Source organism: Eleutherodactylus coqui, chromosome 3 (genome assembly GCF_035609145.1).
Source record: "Eleutherodactylus coqui strain aEleCoq1 chromosome 3, aEleCoq1.hap1, whole genome shotgun sequence".
Taxonomy (NCBI): Eukaryota; Metazoa; Chordata; class Amphibia; order Anura; family Eleutherodactylidae; genus Eleutherodactylus; species Eleutherodactylus coqui.
In genome coordinates this window covers 124,504,676-124,527,848 of record NC_089839.1, presented here as the reverse complement: position 1 = coordinate 124,527,848, position 23,173 = coordinate 124,504,676, and the positions used below count along the sequence as shown (strand labels likewise).

The following is a 23,173-nucleotide window of genomic DNA, read 5'->3' as shown; positions in this document are numbered from 1 at the left end:
GTGGTGAGTATGTCACCTGAGATTTGCGCGATGCCATCTGACGCGACCTGACTTTTTTTGCAGATTTGTGCGCTACGTGTGGAGACGCCACCCGAGATTTGTGCGCTACGTGTGGTGAGTATGTCACCTGAGATTTGCGTGACGCCATCTGACGCGACCTGACTTTTTTTGCAGATTTGTGCACTACGTGTGGAGACGCCACCCGAGATTTGTGCGCTACGTGTGGTGAGTACGTCACCTGAGATTTGTGCGCTACGTGTGGTGAGTACGTCACCTGAGATTTGCGCGATGCCACCTGACTTTTTTTTGCAGATTTGTGCGCTACGTGTGGAGACGCGCCACCCGAGATTTGTGCGCTACGTGTGGAGACGCCACCCGAGATTTGTGCGCCTTATTGCAAAATTACGTGTGGAGAGGATCCTGACGTTTGGACGCGTTTCGAGAAGAATTTTGCTTCGCTCGGACACCATCTGACATCACTCAGGGAGGTAAGCTACTGCATCTGCCAAAATTTTCATCGCATGCATCTGCTCATATGCGCATATTGGGCGCATATTTGCAGGTTTTCGCTTGCATATGCTCATATGTGCATATTTGGCGCATATTTGCAGGTTTTCTCCTGCATCACCTGATATGTGCATATTTGCAGGTTTTTGCTTGCATGTGGTGATATGCTCTCCGTTTTCCACAGGACGACTCGTGTGGAGACGAACCTGACATTTGGCTGCGTTTTGTACAACGTACGGAACCGGAGATTGGCGTTTTAGGTGCTGATCTCACATTTGCCCACCGCCTTTTGGAGAGGACGACTCTTCTGGAGAGGAATTTCGCTTCGCTAGGACACCACCTGACGTCACTTGGCGAAGTAAGCTGCTGCATCTGCCAAATATTTCATTGCTTGCATCTGCTCATATGTACAAGCATGTATGTACGTATACATGTATGTATGTATGCATGTATGTATGTATGTATGCATGCATGCATGCATGCATGCATGCATGCATACATTTATGCTCACCCACTTACACACACACTTGCTGTGTTAAATTCGTCTTATTGGCTAAAAGAGACATTACATTAGATTTGAGTATTTCATTCCTTTTTTTAGCAAACGTACAGGTTCCATCACAATACTGCACCTAATTTGCACTAACTGAACAAACCTTCGGAGAAACATACCAATTGTCCAAATACAATGTCTTTATCTATTAAAGTAGGAGTGAAGAAAAGCAGGGACAGTGCAATAACTATGAAAACCCACGGAATTAAGCCAATTGCAGGCAGGGTTAATTTTTTTTTTCTTCCTCCTTAGGCCTCATGTCCACGGGGAAAATCAGATCCGCTGCAGATTCTCCATGGAGAATCTGCAGCGGGTCCCTCCTGCCCCACGGACATGAGCGCCGAAAATAGGAATTTAAAGTATTTACCTATCCGGCGCGGGCGGGGAATGTCAGCTGTTCCTCACGGCCGGATCTTCATTTTCGGCCGGCGGATGAATTCCTGACGCCGGCGGCACGTCATCGACGTGCCGCGCGCATGCGCCGGGCACATCCGCCGAGCCGGAGCAAGGAAGATGCGGCCGTGAGGAACAGCTGACATTCCCCGCCCGCGCCGGATAGGTAAATACTTTAAATTCCTATTTTAGGTCTCCCGCGGATCCGGACGGCTTCCATAGGCTTCAATAGAAGCCCGCGGGAACCGTCCCCGCGGGAGACCCGCATGAAAATGGAGCATGGTCCAGATTTTTCCATGCTCCATTTTTTTTAAAATCCCTTTTATTGACGATCCGCGGGTATTTATCTACCCGCGGGTGGTCAATGCATCCCTATGGGGTGCGGATCCGCGCGCGGGAGATCCGCTGCGGATATTAAATCCTATTTTCCCCGTGGACATGAGCCCTTATAGGTCAGCTGATACGTTTTGGTCAGAATACTGCACTGTGGTAACAGTTTCCGGTGCTCGCAACCACAGAGTTGAATCACCAGAAAGCCAGAAGTTCCCAGATGTTAGCTCAGGAGGACGCTTAAAAGCTGGAAATGGCCCATCACCTGCTATGGAAATACATCATCAGGATCTGATGGATGAAGATTGTCAGGTTGCATGTGATGCTGCTCACTGTCCCTCGTTAGTCGGTTCAAAGTTTATACACTAAGCTATTTATCCCCTTAGAGAACAAGCCTGTTTGCGCCTTAGTGACAGACCGAAAATTTGGAACTTTACATGTGTCACTTGACATATCATAAGTCCGTAAAGGTTTTGCATATCCAAGTGACTGACATTTTTTTCTTCCCCTTGTTGTACTTCTGTTGAGAAGTAAAAAAGGACTGTTAAAAGTTGTGTATATTTATTAAAATTGCTACTTTGCACAATTTTGAATTTATTTTTTCACATTGTCAAATGTCATATATAAAATAAGTGCAAACATACTGTACAAATCTTTGCTAACATATATATTTCCATCTGTTCACTTTATTCTGGATGCACGGTTTAAAACTTTTGTAAATTTATTTTTTCCATTTAGGAGACGTACAAATTTAACATTACTTTTCAGAATTTTGAGGAACACTTAGTTTTCCTACACCAATCCAAGTTTGCAAAGGCTGCTAGGTGTCATAATTAAGGATGAGCGAGTATACTCGCTAAGGCACTACTCGTTCGAGTAATGTGCCTTAGACGAGTATCTCCCTGCTCGTCCATAAAGATTCGGGGACCGCTGCGGCTGACAGGTGAGTCGCAGGGGAGAGAGAGATCTCCCCTCCGTTCCTCCCCGCTCTCCCCCGCGGCGGCCCCCGAATCTTTATGGACGAGCAGGGAGATACTCGTCTAAGGCACATTACTCGAACGAGTAGTGCCTTAGCGAGTATACTCGCTCATCCTTAGTCATAATGATAGATACCCTTACAAATTACCACATTTTAAAAACTGCACCCCTTAATGTATTCGCTGAGAGGGTCAGGAGTATTTTGACCCCACATTTATTTTTAGGAATTAATGCAATTTAGGAGACCAAATAATATTTAATTTTTAGAAAACATGTCCTTTTCAAGACCTTTTTTTTTCTATATTGCGCATCAAAAGGAGGATTGAACCTCCGAAATGGATACCCCTGTTTTGTCTCGTGTTCACAAGTATACACTTTGTGGCCCTAATGTTATGTCTGTATGCACAACTGGCCCCAAAAAGAAAGGAGTAGTCAGTGGCTTTCTGAACAGACTCTTACAATTGTGTGAGCAGATAAACCAGAGGGCCCACACGATCGTGACTAAAGGAGTGGTAGTCTAGTAGTATACACACACACAGGGAACACAGGAGAGTCACACAGAATCCAGGCAACCAAGCCTGTGCTACAGGGAGGATAACAGTGACCCTACCTAAGCGGGGACATCAGCCCAGTAAGAGGGCGGCCCAGCGATCTTAAGAACTGGGCCCTAGCAGATCCGAGGAGCCACATAACAGAACAGGAGTCATACACATGCCACATAACAGACACCGCCAACTGCATCAGGAGCAGGACAGAGCACACCGCCAACTGCATCAGGAGCAGGACAGGGCACACCACCAACTGCAACGTATAGTGAAAACCAGACAGACTCCACCCAATTCAGATTTTATAATTTATTGCTAGTGTGGATGTTACACCAAGGTTCATTCCGTGATATAGACAAAAGGCTGCTGTGTTTATGGGTCTTTTCTGTTTACTGCATCGCAGTAAAATATTGCGCAGTTTTTCAGGATCCTCCGTCATAATTCTTTTTAAAAAAAAAGCGTATTAAAAAAAAGGGAGTCACTGGGAAAAAACAGTTCATAAAAAGAAGGGTTTCAAGATTGCTGAACGTCGAGGGTCTCTTCACTGTCTGCCAGCCTTCCTGTTCTCAAGGACGTCAGATCTGCAGGAAATGACGAGAAATCAGCAGGTTAACAGTCACATCCCACCAGTATTACTGATTCCTAGATCCGCTCAACCCACTTACAATGACCACTACTCCCTCAACCAGGTCAGAAGAATTATACATACATACATACATACATGCGTGCATGTATGTATACATACGTGCGTGCATGTATGTATACATACGTGCATGCGTGCGTGCATGCATACATACATGCGTGCATACATACATACATGCGTGCATACATACATACATACGTGCGTGCATGCATACATACGTGCGTGTATACATACATACATACGTGCGTGTATGCATACATACGTGCGTGCGTGCATGCATACATACGTGCGTGCATACATACGTGCGTGCATACATACGTGCGTGCATACATACGTGCATACATACGTGCGTGCATGAATACATACGTGCGTGCATACATACATACATATGTGCGTGCATACATACGTGCGTGCATACATACGTGCGTGCATACGTGCATACATACGTGCGTGCATACATACGTGCGTGCGTGCATACGTGCGTGCGTGCATACATACGTGCATGCGTGTATGCATACATACGTGCGTGCATGCATGCATACATACGTGCGTGCATACATACGTGTGTGCGTGCATACATACATGCATGCATACATACGTGCATACATACATACGTGCATACATACGTGCATGCGTGCATACGTGCGTGCGTACATACGTGCGTGCATACATACGTGCATACATACGTGCGTGCATACATACGTGCGTGCATACATACGTGCGTGCATACATACGTGCATGCGTGCATACGTGCATACATACGTGCGTGCATACATACGTGCGTGTATGCATACATACGTGCATGCATACGTGCGTGCGTGCATACATACATACATACGTGCGTGCATACATACATACATACGTGCGTGTATGCATACATGCGTGCGTACGTGCGTGCGTGCATACGTGCATGCATACATACGTGCATGCATACATACGTACGTGCGTGCGTGCGTGCATACATACGTACGAGCGTGCATACATACATGCGTGTATGCATACGTGCGTGCGTGTATGCATACATACGTGCATGCATGCATACATACGTGCGTGCATGCATGCATACATACGTGCGTGCATGCATACATACGTGCGTGCATACGTGCGTGCGTGCATACATACATACATACGTGCGTGTATGCATACATACATGCGTGTATGCATACATACGTGCGTGCATGCATACGTGCGTGCATACATACATACATACGTGCGTGCATACATACGTGCGTGCATACATACGTGCGTGCATACATGCATACATACGTGCGTGCATACATACATACGTGCGTACATACGTGCATGCATACATACGTGCGTGCATACATACGTGCGTGCATACGTGCATACATACGTGCATGCGTGCATACGTGCGTACATACGTGCGTGCGTGCATACATACGTGCGTGTATGCATACATACGTGCATGCATACGTGCGTGCATGCATACATACGTGCGTGCATACATACATACGTGCGTGCATACATACATACGTGCGTGTATGCATACATGCGTGCGTATGTGCATACGTGCATGCATACATACGTGCATGCATACATACGTGCATGCATACATACGTGCGTGCGTGCATACATACGTACGAGCGTGCATACATACGTGCGTGTATGCATACGTGCGTGCGTGCATGCATACATACGTGCGTGCATGCATGCATACATACGTGCGTGCATGCATGCATACGTGCGTGCATACGTGCGTGCGTGCATACATACGTGCGTGCATACATACATACGTGCGTGCGTGCATACATACGTGCGTACGTGCGTGCATGCATACGTGCGTGCATGCATACGTGCGTGCGTGCATGCATACGTGCGTGCATGCATACATACGTGCGTGCGTGCATGCATACATACGTACGTGCATACATACATACATACGTGCATACATACATACGTGCGTGTATGCATACGTGCGTGCGTGTATGCATACGTGCGGGCGTGCATGCATGCATACATACGTGAGTGCATGCGTGCGTGCATGCATGCATGTGGGCATACATACGTACATGCACGTATACATACATACATACATGCATGCACGTATACATACATGCATGCACGTATACATACATACATGCATGCACGTATACATACATACATGCATACATGCACACATACATACATGCATGCACGTATACATACATGCATGCACGTATACATACATGCATGCACGTATACATACATGCATGCACGTATACATACATACATGCATGCACGTATGAGCAGATGCAAGCAATGAAAAATTTGGCAGATGCAGCAGCTTACCTCGCCGAGTGACGTCAGGTGGTGTCCTAGCGAAGCGAAATTCCTCTCCAGAAGAGTCGTCCTCTCCAAAAGGCGGTGGGCAAATGTGAGATCAGCACCCAAAACGCCAATCTCCGGTACCATACGTTGCACAAAACGCAGCCAAATGTCAGGTTCCTCTCCACACGAGTCGTCCTGTGGAAAACGGAGAGCATATCACCACATGCAAGCAAAAACCTGCAAATATGCACATATCAAGTGATGCAGGAGAAAACCTGCAAATATGCGCCAAATATGCACATATGAGCAGATGCAAGCGAAAACCTGCAAATATGCGCCAAATATGCACATATCAGCAGATGCAAGCGAAAACCTGCAAATATGCGCATATGAGCAGATGCACGCGATGAAAATTTTGGCAGATGCAGCACCTTACCTCGCTAAGTGATGTCAGATGGTGTCCGAGCGAAGCGAAATTCTTCTCGAAACGTGTCCAAACGTCAGGATCCTCTCCACACGTAATTTTGCAATAAGGCGCACAAATCTCGGGTGACGTCTCCACACGTAGCGCACAAATCTCGGGTGGCGCGTCTCCACACGTAGCGCACAAATCTGCAAAAAAAGTCAGGTTGCGTCAGGTGGCGTCGCGCAAATCTCAGATGACGTACTCACCACACGTAGCGCACAAATCTCAGGTGACGTACTCACCACACGTAGCGCACAAATCTCGGGTGACGTACTCACCACACGTAGCGCACAAATCTCGGGTGACGTACTCACCACACGTAGCGCACAAATCTCGGGTGACGTACTCACCACACGTAGCGCACAAATCTCGGGTGGCGTCTCCACACGTAGTGCACAAATCTGCAAAAAAAGTCGGGTGGCGTCACACAAATCTCAGGTGACGTACTCACCACACGTAGCGCACAAATCTCGGGTGGCGTCTCCACACGTAGCGCACAAATCTCGGGTGGCGTCTCCACACGTAGCGCACAAATCTGCAAAGAGTCAGGTCGCGTCAGATGGCGTTGCGCAAATCTCAGGTCGCGTATTCTCCACACGTAGCGCCCAGCGCACAAATCTCAGGTGACCGCGTCTCCACACGTAGCGCACAGCGCGCAAATCTCAGGTGACCGCGTCTACACACGTAGCGCACAGCGCACTAATCTAAGGTGACCACGTCTTCACACGTAGCGCACAGCGCACTAATCTCAGGTGACCGCGTCACCACACGTAGCGCACTAATCTGCGGTGGCCGTGTCTCCACACGTAGCGCACAGCGCACTAATCTCAGGTGACCGCATCTCCACACGTAGCGCACATATCTCAGGTGACCGCGTCTACACACGTAGCGCACAAATCTCAGGTGACCGCGTCTCCACACGTAGCGCACAGCGCGCAAATCTCAGGTGGCCGCGTCTCCACACATAGCGCACTAATCTCAGGTAACGGCGTCTACACACGTAGCGCACAGCGCACTAATCTCAGGTGACCGCGTCTCCACACGTAGCGCACAGTGCACTAATCTCAGGTGGCCGTGTCTCCACATGTAGCGCACAAATCTCAGGTGACCGCGTCTACACACGTAGCGCACAAATCTCAGGTGACCGCGTCTCCACACGTAGTGCACAAATCTCAGGTGACCGCGTCTACACACGTAGTGCACAAATCTCAGGTGACCGCGTCTCCACACGTAGCGCACAGCGCGCAAATCTCAGGTGACCGCGTCTCCACACATAGCGCACTAATCTCAGGTAACCGCGTCTACACACGTAGCGCACAGCGCACTAATCTCAGGTGACCGCGTCTCCACACGTAGCGCACAGCGCACTAATCTCAGGTAACTGCGTCTCCACACGTAGCGCACTAATCTCAGGTGACCGCGTCTACACACGTAGCGCACTAATCTCAGGTGACCGCGTCTACACACGTAGCGCACTAATCTCAGGTGACCGCGTCTCCACACGTAGCGCACTAATCTCAGGTGGGTACTATCCACATGTAGCGCACAGCGCACTAATCTCAGGTGACCGCGTCTCCACACGTAGCGCACAAATCTCAGGTGACCGCGTCTCCACACGTGGCACACAAATCTCAGGTGACCGCGTCTACACACGTAGCGCACGGCGCACAAATCTCAGGTGACCGCGTCTACACACGTAGCGCACGGCGCACAAATCTCAGGTGACCGCGTCTCCACACGTAGCGCACAGTGCACTAATCTCAGGTAACCGCGTCTTCACACGTAGCGCACTAATCTCAGGTGACCGCGTCTACACACGTAGCGCACAGCGCACTAATCTCAGGTGAGCGCGTCTACACACGTAGCGCACTAATCTCAGGTAACCGCGTCTACACACGTAGCGCACTAATCTCAGGTGACCGCGTCTCCACACGTAGCGCACTAATCTCAGGTGACCGCGTCTCCACACGTAGCGCACTAATCTCAGGTGACCGCGTCTCCACACGTAGCGCACTAATCTCAGGTGACCGCGTCTCCACACGTAGCGCACAAATCTCAGGTGGGTACTATCCACATGTAGCGCACAGCGCACTAATCTCAGGTGACCGCGTCTCCACACGTAGCGCACGGCGCACAAATCTCAGGTGACCGCGTCTCCACACGTAGCGCACAAATCTCAGGTGACCGCGTCTTCACACGTAGCGCACGGCGCACAAATCTCAGGGACCGCGTCTCCACACGTAGCGCACGGCGCACAAATCTCAGGCGACCGCGTCTCCACACGTAGCGCACGGCGCACAAATCTCAGGCGACCGCGTCTACACACGTAGCGCACGGCGCACAAATCTCAGGCGACCGCGTCTACACACGTAGCGCACAAATCTCAGGCGACCGCGTCTCCACACGTAGCGCACGGCGCACAAATCTCAGGCGACCGCGTCTCCACACGTAGCGCACAAATCTCAGGCGACCGCGTCTCCACACGTAGCGCACAAATCTCAGGCGACCGCGTCTCCACACGTAGCGCACAAATCTCAGGCGACCGCGTCTACACACGTAGCGCACGGCGCACAAATCTCAGGCGATCGCGTCTACACACGTAGCGCACGGCGCACAAATCTCAGGCGATCGCGTCTACACACGTAGCGCACGGCGCACAAATCTCAGGCGATCGCGTCTACACACGTAGCGCACGGCGCACAAATCTCAGGCGATCGCGTCTACACACGTAGCGCACGGATCTCAGGCGATCGCGTCTACACACGTAGCGCACGGCGCACAAATCTCAGGCGATCGCGTCTACACACGTAGCGCACGGCGCACAAATCTCAGGCGATCGCGTCTACACACGTAGCGCACGGCGCACAAATCTCAGGTGACCGCGTCTACACACGTAGCGCACGGCGTACAGATCTCAGGTGACCGTGTCTACACACGTAGCGCACGGCGTACAGATCTCAGGTGACCGCGTCTACACATGTAGCGCACGGTGTACAAATCTCAGGTGACCGCGTCTACACACGTAGCACACAGCGCGCAAATCTCAGGTGACCACGTTTCCACACGTAGCGCACAGCGTGCAAATCTCAGGTGACCGCGTCTCCACACGTAGCGCACAGCGCACTAATCTCAGGTGGCCGCGTTTCCACACATAGCGCACTAATCTCAGGTGGCCGCGTCTCCACACGTAGCGTACAGCGCACAAATCTCAGGTGGCCGCGTCTCCACACGTAGCGCACAAATCTCAGGTGGGTACTCACCACACGTAGCGCACAAATCTTACTCTCCCATCTTGTAAATTGGGAGAAAGGTGTCCAACCATCAGCTTCCTCTGTAGATGAAGAGTGGTCAGAATCCGCGGGCAAATTCAAGGCTCGGTGACGTCACAGCTCACGTGACGCGCGGGCACAGTTCATCGTGCATGGCAATGCGCGGGCACGCCGCTTAGTCACGTTGTGCCGATTCCAGCCAGCTGATTGGCTGCATCGGCCGCGCCGGAGAAATCCGGCTGAATGGGGTAATATGCGCGGCGGCTACACACCATGTATCGCAGCGCAGAGTACGCTGCGTTCCACCTGACGCTGCCCAGCATGCAGTGCAGGGGTTATACGTAGCTGAATCTGCTCTCCTCGCTTGGGTGACGTAAGCGCGTCACATGATGATCCTGTGTCTCCTGCTATGTTCTCGCGGTCGCTAGTTTAAGCTTGACGAACAGAGAGGCAGCGGGTCGGTGGAGCTCGGAGATGAGCGGCGCGTGACGGCTCCCGTGTGGTAGGTTATAAGGGAGGATGGTTCCCGGAGAGCAGCCCGGCCTCCTCCGTGCTGACGGGACTCTACATTTGTTGTCTGTATATCCGTTTTTAGCCCTTAGGAACCAGGATGTTTCAGTCCAGACGCGGTTTAGCCGTATTGGGCTAAAATCACACCTGAGAGGGCTGCAGAAAAAAAAACCCGGAAACGTGACGGGATGGAAGTGAATAGAAGGCTTCTGTTTACTTCTGGGTTTTATTTTAAACCTCCTTGAAAGCTATTGGGGAAAAAACGATCTATTCTCAGTTTCTCTCCAAAAACGGAGCAGAGAGATGGCAAGCCAAAGCTGTCACGTCGGCATGTGAGAGCGCGACCTGCTATTTGCAGCGGGGTTTAACTGTGGTGCAGCGTTTGGCCTCCTTGTTACACATACCGGTAAATCAATGACCGTTTATAGTGTCGGTGCAGCGAGCGTGCGGCGCAGCGTGCGTGCGTGCGGCGCAGCGAGCGGCGCAGCGTGCGTGCGAGCGGCGCAGCGTGCGTGCGAGCGGCGCAGCGAGCGTGCGAGCGGCGCAGCGTGCGTGCGGCGCAGCGTGCGTGCGGCGCAGCGTGCGTGCGGCGCAGCGTGCGAGCGGCGCACTGTGCGAGCGGCGCACTGTGCGTGCGGCGCACTGTGCGTGCGAGCGGCGCACTGTGCGAGCGGCGCATTGTGTGAGGGCAAGCGGCGCATTGTGTGCGTGCGAGCGGCGCATTGTGTGCGTGCGAGCGGCGCATTGTGTGCGTGCGAGCGGCGCATTGTGTGCGTGCGAGCGGCGCATTGTGTGCGTGCGAGCGGCGCATTGTGTGCGTGCGAGCGGCGCATTGTGTGTGTGCGCGTGGAGCTGTGGGCGCCACACTGGATGTGTGAGCTGCTGTCAGTACGGGTGCGTGTGAGCTGCTGTCAGCACATTGGGGGGTGTGAGAGAGCGCTACGGTCGGCACTGTGTGTGTGTGCATGTGCGCGCCGGCCCGCCCGCCCCCCGCGGTCTGTGTAGTGCGGGTATGAGTGAACCAGAAGATTAATAAAAGATACATAATATAATAATTAGACAGCAGTTTAATTACTGATTTTTAACACATAAATAAAGGGCAAAATCATGAAAAAAAAGCCCTATCATGTAGTTTATTTTGCAGCACAGAAGGCGCCTTTTTCTACCTCACAGTACTATATGAACCAAAATTGCATACGTTTGCATTTGCGAAAATATTATTTTGCATAATCTATTAATATAAAATGGTTGATTAACAGTCAATGATTATAATAAAAAAATCTAGTAATGTAATTTGTTTTCCGCCAAATAATGTGGCAAATGCCTTTTCATATACACCAACTTTCATTAGGTTTTATTAGCGCCAGTTTTTTTTATCCTTGTAGATGTGTCAGAAGAATCCATTCTTGTGGGATCTTTTCATTTTTTTTTAGTGCAAGCTGCTTGTAAATTTCTGCAAACGTCTGTGCGCCTTAATTCTGATGCAGTTTTAGACACAAATCTGTCGAATGCATTCATAAATGAGGACCATAGTTCCTCAGTGACTGACAATTATCTGTATAGCCCTACTCGGCCTGGGAAAGCTGTTGGTCACTGATCCCCACCTGCATATTAAAGTTCACAGAGATTTCACTTCTGCTGAATCTCTTTCCACAAAAGTGTCTATCAGCCCTTCTGTAATGTGTTGGTTGTGACCGGTGTGTGGTACCCCTGTTCATTTTAGAGCTGCCTGTTCTCTTGATGTGAACGGGACTGAAACCACGTCTGGGGTCATGGAAGGTCCTGCCGCAATGGGGTACCCTATCACAATTGGGGCCCCTCATTGCTGGCCCCAGTAGTGATAGGGCCCCTCCACATTGTCATCCCAATCGCTATTGGGGCCGACAATATAGGGGGTCTCTATTAGAGATGAGCAAGCACCAAAATGCTCGGGTGCGCGTTACTCGAGTCGAACTTCCCGCGATGCTCGAGGGTTCGTTTCGCGTAACGAACCCCATTGAAGTCAATGGGCGACTCGAGCATTTTTGTATATTGCCGATGCTTGCTAAGGTTTTCATTTGTGAAAATCTGGGAAATTCAAGAAAGTGATGGGAACGACACAGAAACGGATAGGGCAGGCGAGGGGCTACATGTTGGGCTGCATCTCAAGTTCCCAGGTCCCACTATTAAGCCACAGTGTCGCATAGCTCAATCCACACTGCAAGGGGAAAGCCGTCAGCGCTCTGCCCCCTACCCAAGTCAGTCAGTGCCTTTGTGCCAGACAGGTCAAACACCGCAATGGGAACTAAGTTTGCACCAACAGCATAGGTGGGTCCTAGGAAACCCAAGACATGAACAAAAAATTGATCTGAGCGGCCAAACATGGCAGACTTGCACCGCGCCCAAGCCATAGGCCTCGGCCCCCAGATTCAGCAATCCTAGGCTGGAAGCGGACTTTCACTGCACCCAGGACATAGGCCTCTGCACAAACCCTCAGCAATCGGGTGCCTGGAGCGGACTCCAATGCTAGCGTAGCTGTGCACGTTTCATTAGCGCTGTATTGCTCCTGCAGTTTGTCCCAATGCAGTGCTCCGGATAGTAGAGCTAACCTCAGATTAAATACAGGTGGGCTTCGGCCCACACTGCATGCCCCAGTCAGACTGGGGTTCTTTATAAGTAGACACAGGCAGGTACAACTCCGTGTGGACCGACAGCATGGGTGGGTCCCAGGAAGCCACCGGCGTTACATAAATAAATCCCATTGCATTGCCCAGCACGGCTGAGGTAACGTCAGATTAAACGCAGGTGGGCTTCGGGCCACACTGCATGCCGCAGTCAGACTGGGGTTTTTTTTATAAGTAGACACAGGCAGGTACAACTCCCTAATGTCAAGTCCGTGTGGACCCAAAGCATGGGTGGCTCCCTGGAACCCACCGGCGGTACATAAACAAATCCCATCGCAGTGCCCAGCACAGCTGAGGTAACGTCAGATTAAATGCAGGTGGGCTTCGGCCCACACTGCATGCCCCAGTCTGACTGGGGATTTTAATACATAGACACATGCAGGTACAAATCCGTAATGTGAAGTCCCTGTGGACCCACAGCATGGGTGGCTCCCTGGAACCCATCGGCGGTACATAAATGTATCCCATTGCAGTGCCCTGCTCAGCAGAGCTAACGTCAGATACAATACAGGTGGACTTCGGCCCATAGTGCATGCCCCAGTCAGGCTGGTAATATGTACCTTAACAGTAACCACGTTGGTGGGAATGTGGTCGCGACTGCGGACCTAGTAGCGTGGTTTTATTTAGTTGGTTTTCGGAATGTGGCCATGATTAAGTGGGCCGTGGCGGGGGGATGGTGGGGGGGCTCTCTTGTTGTGTCGTTAAAGGTGAAATTCTTGGAATGCCACCAGACGGACCAATGCAAAGGTATTTGCCAAGAATGTTTTCATTGTTGGAGGAGGAGGGGGATGTTTTTGAGGCACTACGTGTCCTCTCCACGTGTCCGTGGTTATACGCACCTTAACAGTAACCGCGTTGGTGGGAAATGGCCTCCGTTTCCACACCCCAGTGACATAGCATTAGCAGCGGTATAGGCAGAGCCCAGAATTAGTAACATTTCAGCGGTAGCATTAGGGACAGGCCCCAGTGAACTTTCCAAAGGTTTGGCATCGGTTACAACAAACTCCTCCAGTGGGAGAGGAAACATTGCTGCCCAATCTCGGCAGGGGCCCGAGAACAGTTCCTGGGAGTCTGCTTGCTCCTCAGAATGTGTCATTTTCATGGAGTGAGGAGGCTGGGAGGAAGGAGGAGTAGCAGCCAGACTATTCAGAGTTGCAGCTGTGGACGGCGTAGAAGACTGGGTGGTCGATAGATTGCTGGATGCACTTTCTGCCATCCACGACAGGACCTGCTCACATTGCTCAGTTTCTAATAAAGGTCTACCGCGTGGACCCATTAATTGTGAGATGAATCTGGGGACCCCAGAAACTTGCCTCTCTCCTAATCCCGCAGCAGTGAGCTGCGATATACATGGACCAGGAGCTCGGCCTGTGCCCACACCCTGACTAGGGCCCCCGCGTCCACGTCCTCTGGCCTACCCCTACCCCTCAGCATGGTGTTTTACGAGTAGAGCAGAAACTGAACGCTGTAATTAAATGTGCCGCTTATTGGCCTGTGGTTGGAGGCTGACTTCGCTTATGGAACGCACAGCAGAGCCAGGAAACAATTATGCGCAAGCCTGTAGTCAGACCTAGGTGCGTATGACTGAGCTGCTGGAATTCACAGGGCAGAACCAGTCAAGTGGCCAAAGGCCAGTGGTAGGACTTAAGTATTTTGCTTCAATTTTTTAAAATGGTGAGGTGAAAAACCAGACAGGCACCGTATATATGTATACTCTTTCCCTCTGGCGGGATGATGGCGATCATGTAACGGAAACACAGCAGAGCCGTGAAACAATTATGTGCAAGGCTGGGTATTAATCAGCGACTACTACCCCCAGCACACACGCAGTAAACTGAAGACGGTCACAGGCAGGCCAAATATAGTATTTTTTTTACAATTTTTGGGAAAAAGCCCACTGCCTGTGATATAGCCTGTATATGGATTTCCCTGTTGGAGGATTACTGTGGTTATTGAAGGCACAGTGCAGCCAGAAAAAATTATGCGCAAGGCTGCAGTAACACCTAGCTGGGTAATAGTTAGCGACTACTACTACCCCCAGCAGACACGCAGTAAACTGAACACGGTCACAGGCAGCCCAAAGATTTTTTTTTACAATTTTTTTGGAAAAAGCCCACTGCCTATATAGACAGTATATCTCTTTCCCTGTACCACTGTCCCTGCCTCAACAGTACTGCCCCTATACTCAGTAAAATGACTGCAGACTGAGGACGCTATGGTCTGCACGCCCGATATACCAAAAAAAAAAATTTGTGCAAAACTGCTAAAAGCAGCCTCAACAGTACTGCACACGGTCAGATGTGGCCCTAAGAAGGACCGTTGGAGTTCTTGAAGACTAAAATAACACGTAACACTCTCCCTATAGCAGCTACAGCAGCAACAGCACTTTCCCTGATCTCTCTCAGCGTGCATCTGTGGCGAGCCGCGGGCGGCCCCAGTTTATATGCTCGGGTGGCACCTGATCTCCCCAGCCACTCACTGCAGGGGGGTGGGATAGGGCTGGAATGTCACAGGAGGAAGTTGTAATGCCTTCCCTGTGTTTCTCTTGGCCAGAAAAGCGCGCAAATTTCTCAGGGAAGGAAATGTAATGGAGTCGAGCACCGCGTGGTGCTCGTCTCGAGTAACGAGCATCTCGAACACCCTAATACTCGAACGAGCATCAAGCTCGGACGAGTACGCTCGCTCATCTCTAGTCTCTATTACTACATGGGACAGATTTGCTGCAGAATTTACAGTAGCTATAGCAGCAAGGTGGATGAGATTTTCAAAATCTCATCCATACGCTGTGGAAAAAATTTGCACAAAACCTGTACAAATATTGACATGTGGTACTAGATTTAATTTCGCAGCATGTTAATTTAAAATATAATTTATATCAATAGCCCATCCAGTTCTCCAGTGTTCCTCCCTGTTTGTTTATTTATTTAAACGTCCCTGTCCTTTTTCTAAAGATGGAGGTAACAATCCTATGTCATGAGAAGCCACACCCTGTGAGGCCCCATTAGAAACTTTTGCTTCAAAAAGGGCTCAATGGCTGAAAATTTTTCTGGAACCACTGGTGTAACGCAAAGAACCTCTTTGGGGTGGATTCACATGTGTCGTAAAAGCTTGTCAGGAATACATCTGCACCAAAAATCGCCTGTCTCATATGCAGATTTTGGGGCAGGTTTTTTCAGTGTGATGGGTGTAATGCTCAACAATCTTACATCGCAATTTGCATTTAAGGTATCTGGACTTCATTGCAGATTTGTAGGCTCAGGGTTTTACACCACGTATGACTCCATCTTCATGGCAGTGATAGCTAATGGTTTTGCAGGCTTCAGGCCAGCCGCAGAGTTTGTTTTCCTCACTTATCCCCCTTCTTCCTTGTAAGGAAAAACACTTTGGGAATAGTGGAACATAAACTTATGTTGGACCGACTTCACAAGACTAAGAAAATGCGCAACATTTGTGCGTTGCGAGACACACAAATCTAGCAGAAATATGAACTCCTTTCTTTTTAATGGGGTTATATACATGAGCAATTTCATGGCATGTGTTATCTTTGGGCATTGTCTCGAAACGCCTCGCCCATTTTTTTCAATGGGGCCAGAAAACGCATCTGCGACGCCCCAAAACTGATGGGAGACGTGACGCTCAGCATATAAGATCCGGCGGGCCTCAGATTGCTCTAATGTCTTGTCAGCTGTTGAGTGGTTAAATTCAGTAACTACACTAAATCGCGCACCACCTGTCTTGCACTACATTTCAGTAATGTTTCTCTGGGTGATAACTGGAGAAGTCTTGTATTGCTATCCGTTTTTGCCATACAGATGAGGGATCGTTTGGGGGACAGTAGTGTCTGTAATGACACAAATATGGAAGGCATGCACTGTAATACTAACAACCTGCTAAGTTAGATATGTGGTTAACTGCATTCAGCTATTTAATGATACATTCACAGTATTCATCCACAGTCTATTGAGTAATAAGTATCATATTTTTTGCTTTATACGATGATAAGATGCACCCCTGTTTTAGAGCAGGAAAGTAGGGAAAAAATATTTTGAACTCCCCCTGGGACAGTGCTGGGCGACAGAGCAGATGGAGCAGCAGAGGTCTAAAACAGCGGAGCTTCTTCATGAGAAGGTAAAAAGCCAATTGGTGGAGGTGGGGACGCAGCAGTTTCCTCCGGTGCTCCTCACCAATCAGCAGCATGTATGGGCAACAGTGGGGAGAAAAGAAAACTGATAAGTGATCGATTTGTTTGTGCGATCGAGGGGTTTTTGCGCAACCGCATGAACAAATGCTGATGCAACGAATTTTGGCACTTAAATTCGCTTTATAAGACGCAGCGACTTTTCCCCCCTGCTTTGGCAGGAAGAAAAGTGCATCTTATAAAGCGAAAAATACAGTATGCTTAGGCCCCTAAGAGTCGCGTTAAAATTAGAAAAACCCTCTCAAAAAAGTCACCTTTTTATATTTACAGATTTTAAATTTGTCTTATGTAAATGTATTTGACACAGAACTCAGTTGCCTTAAGTGCCTTTTTAACCCCTTAGGCCATTCTCACACATGCACTTTTTACCGTGCATACCGCTCCCATTGAGCGGCCTTTTAGCCTTAACAGCAAGTAAATTGTTTCCCCTTTTGTGTTCCAGCAGTCATAACTTAAAATTTTTTTTTTTTTGTCATGGTAGCTGTATGACTCATTGTATTTTGCAGAACGAGTTCTAGTTTTATAGGAAACCATTTCGGGTACATATAATGTATTGAATATCTTTTATTTTTCCTCTGGGGCAACGGGAAAAAAAAATATTCCACCACTGTTCCTTGCAATTGACTTATGGCGCTTACAACATTGTATAAATATTATGTTAACTTGATTCTACGAGTCATTCCAATTATGACAACACCAAATTTATAGAAGTTTGTTTTACCACTTTTGCGTAACATAAACACTTTTTGTAAAAAGACGTTTTGTCTTGCGTGGCGCCACATTCAAGGACTTTTTTTTTTTCTTTTCATTCGACAGTTGTATATGTCCGTTTTTTTTTTTTTGGGAGGCAACTTTTTTTTTTTCAAATTCTTTTAGGGGAAGCGAGATGATGAGAGAACGGCTTTTTTGGCAATTTTAATTTTTTTAAATTTTTTTTCTTAATTGAATCTTCTGTTTTATTTTTTCAATTTTTAAAATCTTGTGTAAGGCTACCTACACATGGGCAAACACAATATTTGGCTGAGAAAATGTGCCCGATATTGTGCCCGCGAACAATTGTGATGCGTTTTTCTGACAAAAACACCTCCCATCACTTCTGTGAAGTAGTGATCCTCCAGCGTGGCTTTCAGGCACATTACAGAATCTGCAAATGTTTTTCTTATGGTTTTCAATGGTAAACCTTGCATCGCACTCGTGTGCACATAACACGGCGTGTAATGTCTTTTACTGTCGCATTTAAAACAATGATCCGAGAGATGACAAAAGTTTGGTCTTGCCACAATTTTTTCCTGAACTGCGAAAAAAGAATGGGGTTCATATTTATGTGAGATTCTTGGACGCAGTCAATAATGCTTGCAACATCTGCAGGGTTAAATGATGTAGAGGACTGAGGAGTAATGAGAAGAGCAAGTGCTCATTACTTAACTTATTTTCTAGGAAATGTTACGGAGAGCGTGTATGCTTTCTGATTGATGGGGAAGATAAACAAAAATTTATGTCACCCCTTCTGGAAGTGCTGCTGCTCCGCTGCCTCCACCAATTGGATTCTTCTCTTCCTCGACCCGTACACAAGTGCAGCTGTCGCGGAGCACCAGTGTTTCAGAGCTCTGCTGCTCCGTCGCCCGTTACTATCAAAGCAGAGGGGTAAAAGAGACCACAATTACAGCAATTGTATAAGCCAATGAAAATGTACATAAGTTAAAGGAATTGCCTAGTTTAGAAAACTATTTTCATATTCTACACACCGTGTGATTTGATGTTTCTCATTGACGTGAATGGGAAACACTTGTGATCCTGTGACGGGCATTAAACACACGCCTGAGGATCACAGTGTCACAGAAGAGACGCAAGGCATTTTTGTATGAAAAACGCCTTGCGTTAGCCTGAAAAACGCATGTTGGCAAGTGCGATATTGGACGCTCGACTGTGTGAATGTAGTTTGCATGAAAACTTTTTGACTGGTAATTTGGTTGCTCACAGCGCATATAACAAATGGGCAACGATATAAACAGAATTTTTGAGGAAAATATAATAAGTGACTTGTCAACTGGCAGCTTTGTTAGTCCAGGAAACAGGAGGAACTCACCTCATAATAATAATAGTAATAATTAAATAATAAACAATAGAGCAAATGAAGCATCCTTTTTGCAGTGTGACAGTCATCTATTGAAGTCAATTCAGGTCTACTGGTCCTTCCAGCAGGTTGCCTCAGACATCGCTCTTAATGTGCACTTTCACATGGCTCAATTATGTAAGAGACCCTTAATCTGCAATCCGCTTTGGGGGTCTGGAAGTCCTGGAGCCACAGATGAATTATGGGGACATCGCAGTGGGGTTTCAGAAAAATACTGCAGCTTTTCCATGTAATTCTTGAGCAAAAACTATAAGTGGATCCAAGAGGTATGGGGAAACGGACAAACTTATAAATGATAGTAGGGTTGGAAGGGTCCTCCAGGGTCATCTGGTTCAACCAGCCTGCTTAATGCAGGATTCCCTAAATTTTCCCAGACAGATATTTGTCCAGCCTTTGTTTATACTCTTCCATTGAAGGAGAACTTTCCACCTCCCATGGTAACCTGTTCCACTCATTTATCACCCTCGGTGTCAAAGTTTTTTTCTCATATCTAATTTGTGTCTCCTCCCTTTCAGTTTCATCCCATTGCTTGTAGTCTTTCCTTGTGCAAATGAGAATAGGGCTGATCCCTCTGCACTTTTTTTTTCTTTTCTGCTGCATTTGTAACACAAGAGGGCAACAGGGTAAAGGCGTGTTGAGCAATATGCTTCGAGGCATTGCCAACCAGTCTGTGATGGAATGTCAGCTGGGAGTCGCTGTTTATCTCTGCTTATTCTGAATGAATAAAATTACAGTTTCAGTGAAGACTGCCACTAAAATATACAACAACATGGAAATAGGAAAAAAAAAGTGGCTGAAATTGCCATCCTACTCTGAGGTGGTTATTAAAGTCTTATGCATTGGGGGGGGGGGGGGATTTTTTCTTAGTCCCAGTCAATATTTCCATCACACATTTTACATTCATCACAGCCTGAGCACTGATCATTAACTCTCATCCATCCATGCAGTCAAGTCTGTCTCTCTCATACAAATATTGAAAACCATATAGTCCACCTACAATGTTTACTGCTTTTACGGATTTTAGGAAATTGTGCATCTACTGGACCAACCAAAGCTGAAGACTGTAGACAGGGAAACAGAGAAAGGGGAACTGACCCTTGGCTGCAGGGAGAATGACAGATCCCTTCCTATAAGCGGAGTGATCGCCCTCATAAGAGCAGCCCTGCTCGGGTCTGACTATCCCTGAAGGGGTGAAACTCAGGACCAGAAGGAACTGGCAACACACAGATGCAGGAAGACACATATTTAGACAGAACTGGCGGCCAAGCCAGCTCAGAAAGCCTACAGGAGAGCCACAGAAGCATTTGATAGTTCACATAGAACACAGAAGGATGCACACCGTTCACACCAAGAGATAACACAGTAGGATGCACAGGAGAACATAAAGATATGCCCGAAACAGGCACAACACAGAGAAGGTGAAGATAAACAAACATCAATTGAAATGAATAATGAACCCCTCAGGAGAGCTCAGAAGGAGAGAGCTGGGTAACCATCTTAGTGGTGGACAAAAGTAGACAGGGAAGGCAGAGAGATGCTTGCAAATGGCCGCAACAGCATTGTACAAAGAAAAAGTTACAGAAGTTCTACAACTCTCCTCATCTTGCATACAAATGCATTGAATCCCTACCACCAACATTCAACCTTTAACTGTTTGTAACAACAGATTCCCAGCAGCCAATAGGGTCACTAATATTTTCCCATAATACGAACACACATCCAACCAATCACAGAACTGACGTACACAAATAGCAAGAATGTACCTTAAAATTCCTATCTTTCCTATTTTCAAGACTGTATAATTCACTGGATTCATTACAAGTTTCTATTCAAATCACACAAGCAGAGTCAAGCTACAAGATTTACAAAGTGAGTCACACACTACTCTCTGCTGGTTATCTTATCTATGACAAGGAGGCTGTACCCACAGCTCCATACAAGCACACTCATGTATTTCTTTTTCTCTCTCTTTTTTTCTGTCTGTCTCTGTGTCTGTCTCTGTGTCTGTCTCTGTGTCTGTCTCTGTGTCTGTCTCTGTGTCTGTCTCTGTGTCTGTCTCTGTGTCTGTCTCTGTGTCTGTCTCTGTGTCTGTCTCTGTGTCTGTCTCTGTGTCTGTCTCTGTGTCTGTCTCTGTGTCTGTCTCTGTGTCTGTCTCTGTGTCTGTCTCTGTGTCTGTCTCTGTGTCTGTCTCTGTGTCTGTCTCTGTGTCTGTCTCTGTGTCTGTCTCTGTGTCTGTCTCTGTGTCTGTCTCTGTGTCTGTCTCTGTGTCTGTCTCTGTGTCTGTCTCTGTGTCTGTCTCTGTGTCTGTCTCTGTGTCTGTCTCTGTGTCTGTCTCTGTGTCTGTCTCTGTGTCTGTCTCTGTGTCTGTCTCTGTCTCTGTCTCTGTCTCTGTGTCTGTCTCTGTGTCTGTCTCTGTGTCTGTCTCTGTGTCTGTCTCTGTGTCTGTCTCTGTGTCTGTCTCTGTGTCTGTCTCTGTGTCTGTCTCTGTGTCTGTCTCTGTGTCTGTCTCTGTGTCTGTCTCTGTGTCTGTCTCTGTGTCTGTCTCTGTGTCTGTCTCTGTGTCTGTCTCTGTGTCTGTCTCTGTGTCTGTCTCTGTGTCTGTCTCTGTGTCTGTCTCTGTGTCTGTCTCTGTGTCTGTCTCTGTCTCTGTCTCTGTGTCTGTCTCTGTGTCTGTCTCTGTGTCTGTCTCTGTCTCTGTCTCTGTCTCTGTCTCTGTCTCTGTCTCTGTCTCTGTCTCTGTGTCTGTGTCTCTGTGTCTGTCTCTGTGTCTGCTGTCTCTGTGTCTCTGTCTGTGTCTGTCTCTGTCTGTGTCTGTCTCTGTGTCTCTCTGTCTGTGTCTGTCTCTGTGTCTCTCTGTCTGTGTCTGTCTCTGTGTCTCTCTGTCTGTGTCTGTCTCTGTGTCTCTCTGTCTGTGTCTGTCTCTGTGTCTCTCTGTCTGTGTCTGTCTCTGTGTCTCTCTGTCTGTGTCTGTCTCTGTGTCTCTCTGTCTGTGTCTGTCTCTGTGTCTCTCTGTCTGTGTCTGTCTCTGTGTCTCTCTGTCTGTGTCTGTCTCTGTGTCTCTCTGTCTGTGTCTGTCTCTGTGTCTCTCTGTCTGTGTCTGTCTCTGTGTCTCTCTGTCTGTGTCTGTCTCTGTGTCTCTCTGTCTGTGTCTGTCTCTGTGTCTCTCTGTCTGTGTCTGTCTCTGTGTCTCTCTGTCTGTGTCTGTCTCTGTGTCTCTCTGTCTGTGTCTGTCTCTGTGTCTCTCTGTCTGTGTCTGTCTCTGTGTCTCTCTGTCTGTGTCTGTCTCTGTGTCTCTCTGTCTGTGTCTGTCTCTGTGTCTCTCTGTCTGTGTCTGTCTCTGTGTCTCTCTGTCTGTGTCTGTCTCTGTGTCTCTCTGTCTGTGTCTGTCTCTGTGTCTCTCTGTCTGTGTCTGTCTCTGTGTCTCTCTGTCTGTGTCTGTCTCTGTGTCTCTCTGTCTGTGTCTGTCTCTCTGTGTCTCTCTGTCTGTGTCTCTCTGTCTGTGTCTCTCTCTGTGTCTCTCTGTCTGTGTCTCTCTCTGTGTCTCTCTGTCTGTGTCTCTCTCTCTGTCTGTGTCTCTCTCTCTGTCTGTGTCTCTCTCTCTGTCTGTGTCTCTCTCTCTGTCTGTGTCTCTCTCTCTGTCTGTGTCTCTCTCTCTGTCTGTGTCTCTCTCTCTGTCTGTGTCTCTCTCTCTGTCTGTGTCTCTCTCTCTGTCTGTG

At 48.3% G+C, this 23,173-nt stretch overlaps 1 protein-coding gene and 2 long non-coding RNA genes across 8 annotated transcripts in view; 2 read left to right on the top strand and 1 right to left on the bottom strand.

Annotated features, from left to right (window-relative positions):
- The first annotated feature begins 159 nt into the window (after positions 1–159).
- Positions 160–857, top strand: LOC136619816 (uncharacterized). The gene is made up of 3 exons (XR_010791048.1): positions 160–225; positions 313–488; positions 692–857. It is a non-coding gene; the product is annotated as an uncharacterized lncRNA (long non-coding RNA).
- A 2,743-nt stretch (positions 858–3,600) lies between these two features.
- On the bottom strand, positions 3,601–10,262 carry LOC136620942 (uncharacterized). 5 transcript variants are annotated; one of them, XR_010791198.1, is made up of 5 exons: positions 9,944–10,262; positions 6,926–7,084; positions 6,654–6,829; positions 6,239–6,412; positions 3,601–3,887 (listed from the first exon to the last, which is right to left on the bottom strand). It is a non-coding gene; the product is annotated as an uncharacterized lncRNA (long non-coding RNA). The 5 variants fall into 5 exon arrangements; XR_010791197.1 differs by lacking the exon at positions 6,926–7,084 and adding an exon at positions 7,135–7,218 and having other exon boundaries at positions 9,944–10,261; XR_010791196.1 differs by having other exon boundaries at positions 7,034–7,084; positions 9,944–10,259.
- Positions 10,263–10,324: 62 nt separating this feature from the next.
- The window catches only part of CNST (consortin, connexin sorting protein), a 420,527-nt gene continuing 407,678 nt past the window's right edge, over positions 10,325–23,173 (top strand). For both annotated transcript variants that reach the window (XM_066596044.1, XM_066596043.1), the window contains exon 1: positions 10,325–10,454. The gene's annotated coding sequence lies outside the window, so the exon portion shown is untranslated. The remainder of the gene's footprint in view (positions 10,455–23,173) is intronic.